The 16,737-nt window shown below is 36.1% G+C and overlaps 1 protein-coding gene and 1 non-coding gene across 6 annotated transcripts in view; one reads left to right on the top strand and one right to left on the bottom strand.

The window, feature by feature from the left end:
* TLK1 (tousled like kinase 1) overlaps nt 1–16,737 on the bottom strand; it is a 190,975-nt gene that overhangs the window by 102,610 nt on the left and 71,628 nt on the right. The window contains exon 2 of one of the 5 annotated variants that reach the window (XM_081796367.1): nt 4,932–4,980. The exons of 2 other annotated variants lie outside the window; for them this stretch is intronic. The gene's annotated coding sequence lies outside the window, so the exon portion shown is untranslated. Of the gene's footprint in view, nt 1–3,556; nt 3,641–4,931; nt 4,981–16,737 lie in introns of those variants that run through there. 2 more of the 5 variants (XM_081796368.1, XM_060621614.3) reach the window with 2 other exon arrangements.
* Nucleotides 16,411–16,495, top strand: TRNAQ-UUG (transfer RNA glutamine (anticodon UUG)). The gene has a single exon. It is a non-coding gene; the product is annotated as a tRNA-Gln (tRNA).

Here is a 16,737-nt window from a genome sequence, read left to right as displayed (position 1 = left end):
TATCAAAGGACCCTATCAAAAAAGCCAAAAAACAACCAACAGAATGGGAGAAAATTATCTGCAAATCATATACCTCATAAAGGACTAATATCCAGAAATAAATCCTACAACTCAACAAAAAACAAACAGCCCAACAACAAAAAACAAACAACCCAATTTTAAAAATGGGCAGAGGATATGAATAAACATTTCTTCAAAGAAATACAACTGGCCAGTAAGTACATGAAAAGAGGTTCAATATCAATCATTAGGGAAAGGCAAATCAAAACCACAATGAAGTATCACTTCACATGCATTAGGATGCTTATTACCATAAAACAGAAAATAGCAAGCATTACAAAGGATATGGAGAAATTTGAACCCTTGTGCATGGCTAGTGGGAATATAAACTGGTACGGCCACTATGGAAAACCATATAGCAGTTCCTTAAAAAATTAAAACATAGAATTACCATATGATCCAGAAAATCCACTTCTGAGTATATATACACCCAACAAAAGTGAAAGCAAGAACTGGAATAGATCTTTGTACATCAATGTTCATAGCAGCATTATTCACAACAGCCAAAAAGTAGATGCAACCTACATGTCCACTGATGAATGAATGGATAAACAAAATGTAGTATATGCAAAGAATGGATTCTTCAGCATTAAAAATGAAGAAAACTTTGACAGAGGTCACAACACAGATAAACTTTGAAGACATTATGCTAAGTGAAATAAGCCAAACACAAAAGGACAAATACTATGTAATTCCATTTATATGAAGTTCCTAAATAGTAAAATTCACAGACACAGAAAGTAGATGGTGGTTGCCAGAGGGAGAGGGCCATGGTGGAATGAGGAGTTAAGTGATCAATGGATACAGAGTTTCAACTAGGGAAGACAGAAAAGTTCTGGAGATGGATGTTGGTGATGATAGTACAACAATGTGAATGTACTTAATGGCACTGAGCTGTACACCTAAAAAATGGTTAAAATGGTAAATATTACATTATGTACATCTTATCACAATTCTTACAAATAATTTTTTAAAAATAAATAAAAAGGACTTCAAATTTTAACATAAAAATTAAAAGGCAAGCAAGACACAGGAAGAAAATATTTGCAAAACATTTATGTGCTATATACTATTTCTACTCTTTGGCTTAGTAATGGGTTGATGGCCCACTGAAATTTAGCAAGGAAGATGAGAACCTAAGTCCCTGCTTTGACCCTGACCAACTAATAATGTATTTTGTTTCCGACTGTTTTTGTTTCTTAGATATATAGCTTCCTCTAGACCTCAACACTTCCCCATGAGGTCCTACAGGACACTATACACTATACGCTATACACTCAAGGAAAAGCAAACAAACAAACAACTAGTTTCTAACCAAAACTCCTTACTAGGGGTCCCAACCTCATTATAGTCCTTAACACCTTCTAACAAGTTTTTATGACATTTTAATAGCAATATATGCAAGAACCCTTGGTATAATTCATAACAAATAATAGATGCATAACAAATATTAGTGTACTCATCTAAATAAAAATGTAACCTTGAATACTAAAGCCTTGCTTCCCAAAATGCAGTCAATGACCAGTAGCATCTATTCTCACCTCAGATGCTTATAAGAAATGCAATATCTTAGGTCCCATACCAAACCTACCAAATCAGAATCTGCATTTTAGCAAGACCCTGAGGTAATTATTATGTGCACTCATGTTTGAGAAGCACTACTTTAGAATCTGGGTTCTCAAACTTTTCTGAAAAGGGCCCAATCGTAAGTATTTCAGTCTTTGCAGGCCAATAGGCAAAATCATGTAGATACTTACATGAGAGAGAAAAACTTACTTCAAACTTTTTACTGATAAATTCAGGATATAATAATAACAGTATAATACTTTTTAATGTTATAAAATAGAAGTCAGTTAATGAAAAATAATGGAATTGGGAAGTGGTAACATTTTACTTAATTTGAGTTTCCAATCATCAAAATTTATTGCATATACTCAACTGATAATGTTCATCAGGTTTTGTGTTTATCTTTGAACTGTTTTGTTGTTGTTGTTGTTGTTGTTGTTGTTGTTGTTTTGACGCATAGGTACTGCTAAATACTGAAATCAACGCACAAGCATATGATTTTAATTGAGTATATTCATTACTTTGAAGGCAGCTACAGAAGTCTCTTGGATTCTTCCTTTGATATTTACCTTTCAATGTGTTATTACACTACAGATTAATCATTTCCAATTGAAGGTTAGGTAGAAGTTCCTCAAATGCACAATTAAGTGGATTTTGAGATATGGAAACTTTCTTTGCACTTGCATCAATGTCTGAAAAATGCTGCTGGAGCTGTATTTTATGATGAAAAATATATTAATGCAAATTCATATGGGAATGAAGATCTCACTTTGACTGTATAAGAAATGTATAAAGCAGCTTGATGTTACTTGTGATTTCAAACATCAGTTCCCACTGAAATGACTTCACTGCAGCTAAATTTCACATGAAAGCACTATTTTGCCTCATAATTTTAGGTCTGATTTATTTAAAAATATTTCCAAATCTCCAGAAAAAGCTAATTTCAAAGCCAATCAGTATTTGACTAGTGGTTAAAGGCCATCTGCTTCATTCAGAAAAATTTCAATCTCAGTCCTAAACTCAAAAAATTGCAAAAAAACTTACCACTGCTAATAAGCCAGTCAAGATATTCAGCTTCTCTATGTCTAACAAAAATTCAGGCAGCTGATGCTAGTTAAATCCATGAGAGCAAATGAAGTTCACCACTGACAAACTGATTCAAGAACACAGAATGAATTCAAATTATTTTCTGCAAAGTACCTACTGATAAATAACACAACAAATAACCATAGCTTTGAACCTCTCACATTTGTACAAGCCTTGTAAAGTTGTCCAACTAAGCCTTTTTCTGTTCCACACATATTTTTACCACCATCAGTTGTAGCACATCTTAGCAGATTCCACTTCAGATCGTACTAAAGTATTTTCTCAACTTCAAAATATTCTCGTCTGTAGTTGCTCTCCACAGACTATTCACAGAGGTTAACTATTCTGTCACTTCAAATCTGGCATTGACACCTTGAATAAACAACTGAATAGTCTCAATAACATCTGTTCACTCATTAAGAGCCAAGGAAAACCATTATAAATTACTTGCCTTGTTGTTGTTGGGTTTTTTTTAATGTTTATTTTTGAGAGAGAGAGAGAGAGAGAGACAGAGCATGGGCAGGAAAAAGACACAGAATCTGAAGCAGGCTCCAGGTTCTGAGCTGTCAGCACAGAGCCTGATGCGGGGCTTGAACCCACAAACCATGAGATCATGACCTGAGCTGAAGTCGGACACTTAACCAAATGAGCCACCCAGGCGCCCCACTTGCCTTGTTTTTTTAATACACTATTAATGTTACTTCAAATGTCGTCAATTCTTAAATCAAGTGTTCTTGCCCAAAAAAATCTATGGTCTAAAACAAGTTTTTGTCCGCCGCCTTCCGCCCCCCCCCCCCCCCGACACATTTCTTTGCTACAATCAAACACAATTTAATTAACTCACCATCAGTAAATGGCTTTCCTTGCTTGGCTAACAAATGAACCACTTGGAAACTTATTTTGGTGGCAGTCTCATTTTCAATTTTTATTTTTATGAAGAAATTATGCTGTGATAAGATATTCCATTTTAAATTGACTGTTACTTTAAGAAAATTGAGGGTTGAAAAAAAAGAAATATAGAAATAAAGAGAGAAAATTGAGAGTTGAGAAGTATGGTGTATGCTTAGTCTAATAATGTCAACATATATTCTTCTCTAACAGCTACAGTGTCACTGCATAATAAAAAAAAAAATGTTTTGCTCTGATTCAACAAAATAATACACACTCCACTGTGCCTTAAAAGTATGCCACTCATAGTCCATTTTTCTTTCTTTTCTTGTTTTGACATGATAGATATGCACTGGTATAAAAAAAATAAAAGAAATATCGCAGGCTGGCAATACACATGGCACTCAAACACCATCAAGTTATAACTGCAGCACTGAAATTTGTAGTGCACCAAGAGCTGTATGAAGTGCTGAGAATGCCATACAGGGTCTCTGTCACAACTACTCAGCTCTGCCATTAAAATGCAAAAACAGCTGTGTTCCAATAAAACTTTATTTATGGACACTAAAATTTGAATTTCACATGTCACAAAGTATTATTCTTTCAATTTTTTTAACCATGCAAAAATAGGCAGTTTGCAGACTTGTTATAGCAAGTACATTTCAAAGATTTTAATCTTTTATGGACTCAAACTATCACTTCTGACACTTATCCAAAAATTTGGTCCTAATTACAAGAGGTGCGATTTTCTGAAGAATATGTAATTTCACTATAATCCATTAAATTCTTTATTATATGATAAATGTTTATACTTTTGAAAAAGAAACAAAAGCCACTATAAAGACCATACCATCCTTAAAGAATACCTGTCTCTAAATAGAACCACATGACTCATAATTATGCTACTATTCTTACTACTCAATAAAATTTATTATAAGCCCAAAATTTCACATAAAAAACATAACAAGATATCACTACCTGAATTAGAAATCACATCCCATTCTATAAAGAAAAATTTTAGGGAAACATAAATGAAAGCCACAATTTTACACAGTTTGTCATGGCCCCTTCTAATAAACATTTCTCTCTCCCTCTCTCTCTCTCTCTCTCTCTCTCTCACACACACACACACACACACACACACACACACACACACTCACTCACTCAATAAATTTTACTTTTTATAAAACTATAGTCTCCAAAGGTGACCAGTCTAAAAAAAAGGATGTATTTGGACACAGTATTAGTTCTGGTTAGTCAGCATTACTTTATAATTCTATCACCTTTTTTATAACAAGGAATCTACCTTTCATTGTATCATTTTTAATTACCTTAAGACTTCATCTTCCTTGGCAGATAGTCAAAACAAAATCACGGTATCTAGAAAGCATGTTTTCAAAAGGTTAATACCAGTTACTAAAAAGTAAAGGAAATGAGTTTGTTCACTTAGACCTTCCTAATAGATTCAGCTGCTACTAAGCCATTGCCTCACATTTTTAAATTTAAAACTTCCTGAAGTCTGAAAATATTTTAATTCATTCCAGATTTTAATTGTTACTTTTTATATTTCATCTGATAAGCTGATTTATACAGAACAGTTAAGGTCTTTGTTCTATTAATACTTTTCACATTATGCCTGATAAGGCAAAGAACTCTGATTAAAAACAGAAACACTATGATAAAGTTAGAAATTATTTTCACAAGATAAAATATTCCATTTAAATCATTCCTTTTCATTAGTTTTTTAATGCATTTGAAAATTTAGGACACAAAAAGAATTTAAGAAATCTACACTGTTCAACACTCCAGAATTACCTCCAACTCTTGTCTTTAAACATCCGTTTTATTTTTTAATATTTCTTTCTTTCTTTCTGAGAGAGTGCAAGCGTGCGTACATGTATGTGCAGGGGAGGAATAAAGAAGGGGAGACAGCATCCCAAGCAGGCTCCACACTGTCAACGTAGAGCCCGATGCAAGGCTCTAACTCAGGAACACTGAGATCGTGACTGAGCCTAAATCAAAAGTCGGACTCTTACCAACCACCCAGGTGCCCCTAAATACCATTTTAACATGGTTGATAGAATATATCTATTTTCATATACAGTATTTTCTATCACATATTTAGTGAACATACCTATAATTTTTGTTGAGTATATCGCATTTCAACATTTATTCCATGGCTTGATTTCCAATTTAAAACCAAATATCCTGGGGCACCTGCATGGCTCCACTGGTTAAGCGACTGACTTTGGCTCAGGTCATGATCTCGTGGTTTGTGAGTTTGAGCTCCATGTCGGGCTCTGTGCTGACAGCTCAGAGCCTAGAGACTGCTTCAGATTCGGTGTCCCCCTCTCTCTCTGCTCCCTCCTGTCCCCCACACTCACGCTCTGTCTCTCTCTCCCTCTCAAAAACAAATAAACATTTAAAAAAATCAAATAAACAAATAAATAAAACTAAATATCCTAATTTTTTGGTACTTAAATCAACATGTTAAATAGCTATCATAAAAGTAGCCCAATTTCCTTCATAACCTTTTCCCCCCATGAATCTAATAAAAACATCTCCCACATTTTTTCTAATGATTTTAAATATTAGCATTTGAAATTTTAATCCATTTAGAGTTTAATTGTCTATCACTAGAATTTTTTCCAAAAGAAAATGTTATACAACTTCTTACAAATGCAACCTCTCCCAGTGATTTGAAATATTTTTCTGGTCATCTATCATATTCTCACATAACCATGGGTCTGTTTTTGTATTTTATTCTGTTTCATGAAACTATTTCTGAGCCATATACATTTATCCATCTACCTACACAAATACATATGTACTGTACACATATACATAAATATACTCACACCAAATATTTCATGTAGAATGACTTAAAGAGTAAGCATAGAAAGTCAAGTTCCTCAATCTAGAGCACACATTTAGTTATACAAGCCTGTGGTTAAAGAGAAGACAAGTCTGATCTAGAATCACACTCCAAGTCAGATTAATACCTCAGCTTATCTTTAAGATACTTAGTCATTTTAAACAGTTTTGTTGTAACCCTTACAGCAAAGAATTCAGACATACTGAGACCAAATTATTCAGAAAAGGAAATATAGATTACATCAGGGGTAAAGCAGAGAGTTCTAGTTTTTGCTTCTCTATCCTATCACGACCTTAGAAAACGAGTAATAATTTAATTTCAATTTTACTCTTACAAATTAAAAAAACAGGGAGCCTGGGTAGCTCAGTCGGTTAAGCATCTGACTCTCGATTTCGGCTCAGGTCATGATCTCATGTTTTGTGGCTTCAAGCCTCTCTACTCTGATAGTGCAGAGGCTGCTTTGGATTCTCTCTCTCCTCCTCTCTCTGCTCCTCCCCCACTGGCATGTGTACGCACGCGCACTCTCTCAAAATAAATCAATAAAGATTTTTAAAAAATAATGTCTGACAGCTTTTTTCCCAACAAAATGAACACAGACAGGTTGTATAAATATGGCCAAGTTCCTTAACCATGTTTTAACTGTTTTTATATGTAAAATGGATAATAAATGTAACTGTTAGTTGTTAGAGTAAAACAAGTGTATATGCAGAGTTTTAAACTAAATCTGTCACTTAGTAAGTATTCAATAAAGTGTGAGCATATATGTATGCTACAATACAACTGCTTACTGAAGATTGACCTAATTTACACACACACACACACACACACACACACACACACACACACACACACACACTCCCTTCTAGCTTTCTCCCTGAGGTTAGAATTTCTGGTATGTAAAATGACATGTACTTCAGTGCCTAAATTTCTTCTGTTAATGTCAAAGTAATATAACTCCTATTCTTCTACCTTCATGTTTATAATTACTTGCTGTTTTTAAAACCAATCTCTCTCATGTACACACATGCATATACATATAAATGTGTGTAGATATACACAGACACATAAATGTATTTTTATATTAGGCTATTTCTCTATTTTAACATATAGTTCTCATTTTAAAGATAACATTGAGACGCTGAGAGATAAGTCATATTACCTTTTGTTAGAACTTAAACCCACTCAGCTAAGCACCCCTATCCCAAAAGAGCAGTAAGAGTATGGTATGTGTGGTGTGTGGTGTGTGGTGTGTGGTGTGTGTGTGTGTGTGAGAGAGACAGAGAGATGGAAAGGAAAGGAAGGGGGGGAGAGAAACAGACAGAGAGAACGCATGTGCTTGCTCATGTAAAAAGGAATGTTTTCTGAGAAATCTCCAAAATAGGCATTTGGCTGAGACTTGACCTAGTTCACTTTCTTCTTACTACCACAAAGTAAACTGGTATCCTATCCCCAACCTAAGTACTAATTACTTAAGAATCTTTTTTAGTTTCATGCCTTTTCCCATTATTAATGTAATACATGCTGGATGAAATGATACAGAAAACTAAAATTGAAAGGCCCAATACTCCCTGTCTCCCAAAATCCCACTCCTCAGAGGTAACCATTTTGATATACCTTCAAAAGGACAGTGATGATTTACTGCCCCACACTACTCCTTTTTGGTCTGTTCTATCCCAACAAGGCAGAGTGAAAGAAGGGCTACCGAAAGTTACTTCATACGGTCCATATGCATTAGGGAAATAAATCTCTGACAAGGAAGGAAGTTGCATTCACTCTACATAAGAAGTCCAAGTTGAGCACTACCTACCCATTAAAACACTTCTTAAAACAATGTATTATAATAAATAAGGATAAAATATCTTAATGTTTACACAGTGATTTCAACATAAGTATTATTTTACCAACATCATCTCTATCATATCCTCAACAAGACTCCTAAAATGGATTTCTGTGGAAACTTATTGTAGCAATACAGCTTTAGGGTTAAGAACATGGGTTTAATCAGACTGAGTTCAAATCCCAGCTCTGTCCTAAAATCCTGGTAATAACAGAGCCTACTTCACAGGATTCTTATGCAAATTAAATGAGATGATACTTGTAAGCCTTGTAGCAGGTTCCTGGAATATACAGCCTCCACAATTTTTACTTAACTATAACTGAGTGCTAGAAAAGTAAGCAACTTGCCCAAAACCACACACCAAGTTAAGTCATGTGAGAAGAGAAAGCAACAAAAGAATATTAACAAACAGTGGAGTATCCTAATTTACTCACTTTCAATTTCTCTAGCCTAAGTTTTCAAATAAAGAAAAAAAATACTAAAGTCTTTAAATTAATAAACCCAAAAGATTCCCAACAAAACAAACCACTCTGCCTAGGAACCCTACCTGCTCTCAATGCCCACACAGACATGCTTAACATAAATTATCCTGCTCAATGAAAATAAAAACACACTTAGCCATCATTCCTAACTCTAAATTGTTATACAACTCCAGAGTATGCCAACAGTTTAGATGCCAGATACATAAATGTGTGTATAAACCCATTAAAATCATAACGTTCCTCTAGAAAGACACATTTCCAAAGACCAAACCACCCAACAAACAAAATTTTTAAATTTTAGTAATATTTCCTATTACCTGCAACCTTAATAGAAACACCAACCTGCAATTCCAGATAAATATGTAAACTAAGAAAATCAGTTTTAACAAAGGATGAGAAATTATAATTTTTGACAGACTGAACCATATGCAGCTATATCAAAACATTTTTAATCTACAAAATGGGTTCATACGGTTCAACCTATGTACTCGATGACCTGAATGGCCTAAAGTATAATCAATCCCCTCGTATCTTTACAAATGATTATGACTGCCATTTTTCAGTTTTCAGTGATTCAAAGAAACTATGGGTCACATCATTCTCACACATCTTTTACTTGTGTATTATCTCAAAGCTGCCAAAACAGTGATACATGCAAAGCCTTATTAAGTATAAGGCTTAAAAGGTAGCATTAATATGCAATGAAATTAAATAAAAATGTTTATAATTTATCTGAAGCTTTGGCCCTCAAATTTTACACCATAATGTTCCAGCAAATCTATACATTTAAAACCTCTGACTTATACCAAGTTTTCTTTCTATTATACCAATTTTCTGACTTAACATTTCCCAATATCAAGCTATCTGCCTTATGAAAAAAAGGACATTATCTTTATAAAATAAGGACAAGAAGCAATTTCACTCCTTTCCCTTTTTACCACTGGTCACGAACCCCAAATTGCCCACAATAAAGAAAAACACAAAAATGTAAAAAAATTGGAGCCTAAAATTCCCACCCATAATCCTACTACCCAAAGATAACCAAAGTCAACACCATTCATGTTTATTTTCTCCCAGTCTTTTTTCTATATACTTTTTATCCAACAACTAACATTATACTTCATAGTAGCCCCTGGCATTCAAAAATGTTTCCACGTTCATAATATCAACCATTTGCAAAAGACCCTAAAAGTAATGACATAATAAAATTATCATTTTTGAAGTGCTGCTAAATGAGACACTTCTATAGCCTCCACCCATTCAATTCTCAGTTTGGGTTTGATTTTCCTTATCTATAGTCATATACCTAGAAAAATCACAGTTACCCCAACCCCCACCCCCGACCACCAAAAAACTATTTTGTTTTTGAAAAATCTTTCCCCCAAATAAACCCAATTAATAACATTAATAATGAAAATGGCAGTGGCAGTTCTTTGCCATAAAAAAGCTTCAGATAAATTATAAATTTATGTATTTAATTTACTGCATATTAATGCTACTACCCTATGCAGTATACATGTTTTAATGAAATTTATTTAAATTTCCTACAAGCAACTTAAACTTTTGTATTAAAACTGATGATTGTCAAACTGTGTGATGGGTATGTTAAGGTTCATTGCAATATTCATCCTACTTCGATAAATTAAAAGATGTTTCCATAACAAAAAATTAACAATTTTTTATATTTTCCTACATTCCTATGAAGGAATTTATCTTCTCTTCACAAATTTCAGAACTAAAAGCAGAATCTGGTAGCCATCACTGTCAAGATTCTACACTAATTACTATTTTATATCTGCTGTTCTTACAAAAGCAATTTTCCACATTATGACATGTTTTCATGAACATTATTTCATGACTACCTAACATTCCATTAAATGGATGTACAGTAATATATTTAATTATTTCTCTACCACTGGTGATTCAAGCGTTTTCTAATTTCTTGCTATTGAAAACAGTGGTGCAACAAACATCCTTCTACCTAAAATGCTTTGTTTGGATTAGATTTCCTTAAAACAATGACTCCCAAGGCATAGTAGGAAAACTACTATGTAAGTATTCATTTATCTCTCCCAGATCCACCTCAGCAATCTCCATCCAGAGTCAAAAGGTAACTGCAGAAATGAGTTAACCAAGCGTAAGGACGCGATCTTTAGAAAGGCCTGCTGCAAAGAAATTCCCACTTTCCATAATTGATAGGAATTATGTGCCTGACCAGTGTCTGAACTGGTCGTGGAAACAATGTGGTTGGTATAGGGTAGGAAGAAGGTATCCCCAATAAAAACCTTGAAAGCGGAGTCTCTAGTGAACTTCCCCAGATAGGCACACTGCACACTTGTTGCTGCACTCTCATGGGGGAAGAGTGTGTACTCTGCGTGCCCCCTCTAGTGAGGGAGAGAACTTAAGGAAGCCTCCATATGGATTCCTCTACTCCTGCCTATGTATTTTCCCTTAAGATCCAGCTATGTATCTTCACTATGTTATAATGCACATCAAAGATGAGTACAACTATATGCTGAGCCCACTAGCCTTTCTAACTAATCTCTGAAATAGAAGTGGCCTTGGGGACACCTGACATAGTATGTGAAGCCCCTTCAGCCTACTTGACCACTCTAAAACAGGCTGACACCATGTTCATAGCCCTAAGTAAAAACTAGAGACTACCCCGCCATTTGAAGTTATGGAGAACCCCAAGTAAAGTTAAATTTCACAAATCTCCCTCCCCCTGTCAAGACAGGGAAACACTGTAGTTCTGAAACTCCCTGGCAAACAGTCATTCTGAGTCTGCAGCTTTATCAACGAGCTGGCATATCTCCTCTTACTAGAAGATAAGTTCCAAAAAAATAGGAACTTGGGGGAGTTTGTTTACTAAAATATCAAGGTGCCTAAAAGAATGCCCTACCACATAGAGACTCTCAATAAATATTTCTTGAATGAATAAATGGATATTCTCAGGCATCCCCAAAATTTCAAACTTAAGAAACCTGGTCTAAAAGACAACCAAATCGGTATTTCAGCTCTACTGCTTTAGTAATTCTCAGCCTCAGTTTCCTCATTCATAAAATGAAAACAACCATGTAACCTACTGGCATGAAGACAAATGCAATACTCCTCCTGGCATATAACAGACAGTAACATGAAGACACCTTATTTAGAAAGCCAAAGAACTACGGTTTCACATAACTCAATAATAAAATCAACATAATAAAAAAATTACTTTAGTCAGGTAGAATATTAAATACTGTCACTTGGAAAGTATTACAGTTTCTATGTTTCTTCCTAATTAGAGATTCCAGGGTGGATTCATGGACACCAGTTAGGAGTCCACTATAGTGATCCACGTAAGAGGCACTAGACTGAACCAGTGTCACAGAAGATCAGAAAGGTACCCGGGAGATGAAAAAAAAAACAGGACTTGGTAGTAGACTGAATGTGAAAAGTAAGGGAAAGGGGAATGTTTCTGGTTTACACATGGATAACTGGCAGTAACAGTAAGTAACTATAAACGGAACTGGTTTGGGGAAACAGATCACGAGTTCCTTTTTGAAGACACTGAATTTGGCGTGTTTTAGCGACAACAGTGAGTTTCTTCCTGCAGGTCTCACTTATCTAGTCACCTGACAATAAACACTAAGGCCCAGTTACCTATTTTATGGGCAATGGTTCCATTATCATTAGCAAAAAGTATGGGGTAGCAGGAAGGAAGAATAGGTACAAAATAAAGCCCAGTTCAATATACAAACAAGTACAAAGGATGAGGAAAAACTGGTTTCACTGACCTTTTAGACATTTAAAAATTCATCCATACTATGGATCACTTATACAATCAGCAGTATTGTAAGTCACTGGGCCTAAAAGAAGACTGTGCTCACACGAATAATTCTATATGATGCATAAAATCAATCCTGTGTCTTTTTTAGTCATATTATATGTACTTCATCTTCCCAAATTGCTGTTCATGTACTTTAAAAACAATGATGCGGGGCGGGGAGGGGGGCGCGCCTGGATGGCTCGTCAGTTAAGTGCCCAACTTCAGCTTAGGTCATAATCTTAGGGTTCATGGGCTCGAGCCCTGAGTCTGGCTGTGTGCTGGCAGCTCAGAGCCTAGAGCGTGCTTCAGATTCTGTGTGTCTCTCTCTAACCTCCCCCACTCACACTGTCTCTCCCTCAAAAATAAATAAACATTAAAAAGAGAGAGAGACAGAGAGAGACACAGAGAGAGAGAAAGCTGCATTGGAGAGGTAGGATTTGTTCATCAATAGATTGTCCTGTCATAGTAAAAGGAAAAGTAGTCACAGATATCATTTACTTAACTATACATTCATTATTACTACTGAGAGGATGAAAAAAATTTCAAATTCACCCAAAATTTTCAAGCCAATTGAAATATTAAAAATAAAAGCAGGGGCACCTGGGTAGCTCAGTCAATTGAGCTTCCAACTTTATCACTCAGGTCATGCATGAACTCACAGTCTGTGAGTTTCAGCCCCAGGTTGAGCCCCGCAATGGGCTCTGCAAGGAGTGTGGAGCCTGCTTGGGATTCTCTTCTCTCCTTCTCTCTGCCCCTCACCCACTCACATGGCAAACACTCTCTCTTAAAATAAATACACTTAAAAAAATAAATAAGAGCAAACAAGAAGTTTCTACTTCTAGTAATGGTGATTAGGTAAATGAGACCAATCTTCTGGCTCAGGAAACTTGAAAAGTTGGACTAATTCTTTTTTTTTTTTTTTTTTAAGTCTACTAAGAGATATCAGGTAATGAAGAATCATGGGGCCAAAGTTCAAGAAAAGAAACTCCAGAGAGTGGAGTCTGATATACCAAGCTTCCCCTATCTGTAGAAGCATCTGCTGATTCTAGAACTAGTGACTTAGAGGCTGAGATGCTAAGCAAAACTTTGGCAATATCACTGGGCCAGCCAGGCAAAAAAAAAAAAAAAAAGGTGAAATCCAGAGCCTCCCCCAAACACTGCACTGGGATCCCAATCTTGGAGCAAAAGTGAATAGGATTAAAGCCGAGCTTCTAATCTCAATCCTTAAAAGTAGATCAAGAGAATCTGAGATTTTACAGTGCCCCTGTATTTCTGCCAAAATTAATGTAAATCCTGTCATAGAAGACTGCCATTATTCTAGGCCCCAAATTATCTCTATGGTTTTTCATTAAAAATGTCCCGAATGCAATTAAAAAATAAAACAACAAAAAAGAAACCCAAGAAAATAACACATGACTGAAAAGCAAATAAAACATGGAACAAGACTCAAAGGGATCTAGATAATAAAGTTACCAGACACCGACTTCCAAATAATTACACTGAAAAGTAAGACTGAGAACTTTGACAGAGAACCTGAAACTAAAAAGAGAACCAAACTGATTTCTAGAACAGTAAAAGGACCTAAGTTAAGAACTCAGCAGATGAGTCTGACACATATTAAACATAGCTTAAGAGAGAATTAATGAGATAGAGGGTATCTCAGAAAAATATACCTTTTATTTTTTTTTTTTTAATGCTTATTCTTGAGAGAGAGAGACACAGAGTGAAAGTGGGGGAGGAGCAGAGAGAGAGGGAAACACAGAATCTGAAACAGGCTTCAGGCTCCAAGCTGTCAGCACACAGCCCGACGCAGGGCTCGAACCCACAAACCGTGAGATCATGACCTGAGCCGAAGTCGGATGCTCAACTAACTAAGCCACCCAGGCACCCCAGAAAAATATACCTTTTAAAATGTACATTAGGAATAAAAAGATGAAATACAGAAAAAGGCATAAGAAATATAAGGCACACAGTAAGAAAATCTAATACACGTATAACTACAGTTCCAGAAGGAGAGAAGATGACAAGGCAGAAGAACTATTTGAAATGGTATGGGCTAAAAATTTCCCAAAACTTATAAAAGCCCTCAGCCATGCTGTCCAACAAAATATTTTGCAGTGATGTGATGAGGGAGCATAAGGCAAGCTGACACCCCACAAACCACTCCCCTCCCTCACTAAAAATGGGATATGTGTGATATTCCTCAGGTACTCCTGGCTGCCCAAGAACAAGGGAAAGGACAGAAAACAATTGGTTAAACTGACAGAAGTTCCATCAGTTTACACATATCTATCAATGGCCTCATCTCCAAGAACTCTCTACTATCTTAATTATAATGCTTTGCTAGAGGGAAAAACAACCTTATTAGCTAGGCCTCCAGTAATCTGTTAAATCCTCTTTAGCATATGGAAATCCTTTCAAGAAATTTCCTCTTGGGGGGTGGGAGGGAGGGGAGGGTGGGTGATGGGTATTGATTGAAGAGGGCACCTTTTGGGATGAGCACTGGGTGTTGTATGGAAACCAATTTGACAATAAATTTCATATATTGAGAAAAAAAAAAAAAAGAAATTTCCTCTTGACTTTATCTCCCCCAAATCCACAGTATATAAGCAGTCACTCTTCACAAACCCAGTGCAGCTCTTTCTGCCCAGGCTCCTGTCCCCATGCTTTAGTAAATTACCTTTTTGCACCAAAGACAGGTCATCTCTACACTCCCACCCCACCAACACCCCCAAACCTCATCAGAAAGGTTTTCCATCTGCCAGTAAGGCAGCCAATAACTACATATAGCTACTGAGTACTTGAAAAGAGAGGAACTTAATTTCTAACTTCTTAAATGATCATTTATCATTTAAATACCCACATATAGGTAGTGGCGCACTGGACAGTACAGCCACAAGTCACAGATCTAAGAAGTCCTACACACACCAAGTAGATGAAAAGAAAAGCATACCTAGACACATCATGGTAAAACTGCTTAAAGCCAAAAATACCGCCCGGTCCCCCCAAAACCTGGAAAGCAACCAGAAGCTGCAAACTAGATTACCATCAAAGGAGCAACAATAGGACTGATAGCTGACTTTAGAACAAAACAATGGAAATCAGGTCTCAATTGGATAATACACAATGAGCTGAATGAATGAAAAGAACTACCTATCTAGATTTGATGTCCTGTCAAAACAAAAACTTTTCAAGAATAAAGATGGGGAAAAGACTTATGAGATAAGCAGTAACAGAGAATTCCACACCAGATAGGCCCAAATAGAGTAAACACTAAAGAGCATTCTTCAGGAAAACAGAAAATCAACTCAGCCTAAAAAAAAAAAGTAAATGCAACATCACTATATAAAACACTAATATCTTATGGATGGCTAACATACATGTAGAACCAAACTATACAGTAATAATAGTATATAATTCAGAAGAGGGAAATGTACAATTCATTTTTCCAAAGTTATTGCATTGGCCAGGAAAATGAAAAAATACTGACTTACACTGCACTTTACTAACTCAAGGAGGTATGTATATATGTTAAGTTTAATTTTTGAGAGAGAGAGAGTGCAAGCGGGGGGGGGGGGGGGGGGGGCGGAGGAGGGGGGAGGAGCAGAGAGAGAGGGAGAGAGAATCCCAAGCAGGCTCCATACTGCTAGTACAGAGCCCCAATGAGGGGGGCTTGAACCCACAAACCGTGAGTTCACGACCTGAACCAAAGTTGGACACTTAACTGACTGAGCCACCCAGGTGCCCCAAGGAGGTATATTTTAATTTCTGGGATAGCCACTAAAAAAAAAATTAGGATAGGGGCGCCTGGGTGGCTCAGTCGGTTGAGCATCTGACTTTGGCTCAGGTCATGATCTCACAGTCTGTGGGTTCAAGCCCCACGTCGGGCTCTGTGCTGACAGCTCAGATCCTGGAGCCTGTTTCAGATTCTGTGTCTCCCTCTCTCTCTGCCCCTCCCCCACTCTTACTTTGTCTCACACTGTCTCTCAAAAATAAATAAATGTAAAAAAAATTTTTTTAATAAAAAAAATTAGGATATAACCATTAAGCCACCTGTGGGGAATTGTCTGAAATTAAAAATAATAACAATCCAAAAGAAAGTTCAAACAAACAAGGAATAAACAGAATTAAA

This window comes from Panthera onca, chromosome C1 (assembly GCF_046562875.1).
Source record: "Panthera onca isolate mPanOnc1 chromosome C1, mPanOnc1 haplotype 2, whole genome shotgun sequence".
In the NCBI taxonomy this organism is placed as follows: domain Eukaryota; kingdom Metazoa; phylum Chordata; class Mammalia; order Carnivora; family Felidae; genus Panthera; species Panthera onca.
This window is presented reverse-complemented; position numbering and strand designations above follow the sequence as displayed.